Raw genomic sequence first — 2,572 nt, 5'->3', positions numbered from 1 at the left:
GCAGGAGAATCACTTGAACCTGGGAGGCGGAGGTTGCAGTAAGCTGAGATCGTGCCACTGCACATCAGCCTGGGTGATAGAGTGAGACAATGTCACACACCAAAAAAAAAAAGAAAAGAAAAGAAAAAAAAAAAATGCAAAGCCCCATGCCTAACCAGACCTACTGAATCTGAGTCTACATTTTTTTTTGGCGGGGATGGAGTCTTGCTCTGTCACCCAGGCTGGAGTTCAGTGGCGCGATCTCGGCTCACTGCAACCTCTGCCTCCCAGCGATTTCCCTGCCTCAGCCTCCCGAGTAGCTGGGACTACAGGCATGCACCACCATGTCCAGCTAATTTTTGTATTTTTAGTAGACATGGGGTTTCACCATGTTGGCCAGGATGGTCTCGATCTCATGACCTCGTGATCCACCCGCCTCAGCCTCTCAAAGTTACAGGTGTGAGCCACTGTGCCCGGCCCTGAGTCTACATGTCAACACACTCCCCCAGTGATTTGTTTGAGTACTGTTTGAGAAACAGTTACTAAAAAGCTACTGGGGACTAAGCGTGGTGGCTCACACCTGTCATCCCAGTACTTTGGGAGGCTGAGGCAGGAGAATCTCTTGAGCCCAGGTGTTCAAGGCCTGCCTGGGCACCATAGGGAGGCACTGTCTCTACAAAAAATAAAATAATTAGCCAGGTGTGATGGCATATGCCTGTGGTCCCAGTGACTTGGGAGGCTGAGGTGGGAGGATTGCTTGAGCCTGGAAGGTTGAGGCTGGGGTGTCATGATCTTGTGACTGCATTTCAGCCTGGGTGACAGAGTGAGTCCCTATCTCAAAAAACAACTACAAAAAAAAATCTATTTGATAGCTCACAGACTCTCCAGAGGCTAGAGAGCCTGATTTGGTAATGTTGCCATCAGGTACAACACCCACATCACTCCGCAGAGGGAACGAGCCCAGTGCCCGGGTCACCAGGCACTGCACTGCTGCACTGCTAACAGTGGGCAGCTGACTTCACAGCAGAGCCACCAGAGAAGAGTCCCATGAAGAAGAGGAAGAGGTCACGTGAAGATGGAGGCAGAAATTGCAACTATGCAGTCACAAGGCAAGGAACATCGGAACAATCAGGAGCTGGAAGAGACAAGGCAGAATTCTTCCTTACAGCCTGTGAGGAACTCAGCCCTGCCAGCACCTTGATTTTAGACTTCTAGGCTCCAGAATTGCGACAGAAGAAGTGAGTGTTGTTTCAGCCAACAAGTTTTTTTTTTTTTTTTTTTGTAATTTGGTCATTTGTTGTGACAGACACAGGAAACTAATACAATTGGTGGGGGCTGGGAGTGGGCCTGGGCCTTTGTACTTTTTTTATTTTTTATTTTTTTGAGACAGGGTCTCACTGTCACCCAAGCTGGAGTGTAGTAGCATGATCACAGCTCACTACAGCCTTGACCTTCAGGGTTCAGGTGATCTTCCCACCTCAGACTCTGAAGCTGGTGGAGCTGAGACTACAGGCACACCCCGCCACACCCAGCTAATTACAAATTTTTTTTTCAGAGATGGGGGTCTCACTATGTTGTCCAGGCTTGTCTCAAACTCCCAGGCTTAAGTGATTCCCCTGCCTCGGCCTCCCATAGTGTTAGAATTACAGACTGAGCCATCACACCTGACCACATTTGTATACTTTTTTTTTTTTTTTGAAGACAGAGTCTCACTCTGTCACCCAGGCTGAAGTGCAGTGGCACGATCTTGGCTCACTGCAACCTCTGTCTCCCGGGTTCAAGTGATTCTCCTGCCTCAGCCTCCTGAGTAGCTGGGATTATAGGTGCACACCACCATGCCTGGCTAATTTTTTGTATTTTTAGTTGAGATGGGGTTTCACCATGTTTCCCAGGCTGGTCTTGAACTCCTTACCTCAGGCAGTCTGCCTGCCTCGGCCTCCCAAAGTGCTGGAATTACAGGTGTGAGCCACAGTTCCCGCCCCACGTTTGTACCTTTTTAACAGCTTCCTAGGCGCTTCTAATGTGCATCCAGGATTGGGGACCACTGGAATAGGGCATGTCAGAAGCATCTCTCTCTGGCATTTTTCCTCAGCTTAGGGTGTAAATGCTTCTGCAATATCAAAATGTCTTCTTTTTAATTTTTAATTTTAATTTTTTTTTTAATACAGGGTATCGCTATGTTGCCCAAGCTAGACTGGATCTCCTGGCCTCAAATGACCCTCCTGTCTCAGCCTCCTGAGTAGCTGGGATTACAAGCACACACGTGTGCCTGGCTATCATAATGTTTTCTTAATTCTATTTTTATCATTTTTTAGCAGAGTAAATATTTGATACACTATGAGAACAGCCAGGATAAATAAACCTGATGATAAGAAAATAAAAAGCTTTGTGAGCCTGCATATAGGTATCTATATCTTAAGTAGTTTGTGTCTCTAAGGCTGTTTGGGCTGTAACTGTGGTGTTGCTTCTGCTTCTCTGTTTAATTTATAAATTATCCTGCTGCTTTCCTCTCCTGCCTTCCCATCTCCCTCCAGATGCCTGTGTTGGGGGAGTTTATCCCAGGGCTCATTAGCACCTCCGGAAACACTGGGCT

The sequence above is a fragment of the Rhinopithecus bieti genome, unplaced genomic scaffold (genome assembly GCF_001698545.2).
Source record: "Rhinopithecus bieti isolate Rb0 unplaced genomic scaffold, ASM169854v2 scaffold_55, whole genome shotgun sequence".
NCBI lineage: Eukaryota > Metazoa > Chordata > Mammalia > Primates > Cercopithecidae > Rhinopithecus > Rhinopithecus bieti.
This window is presented reverse-complemented; position numbering follows the sequence as displayed.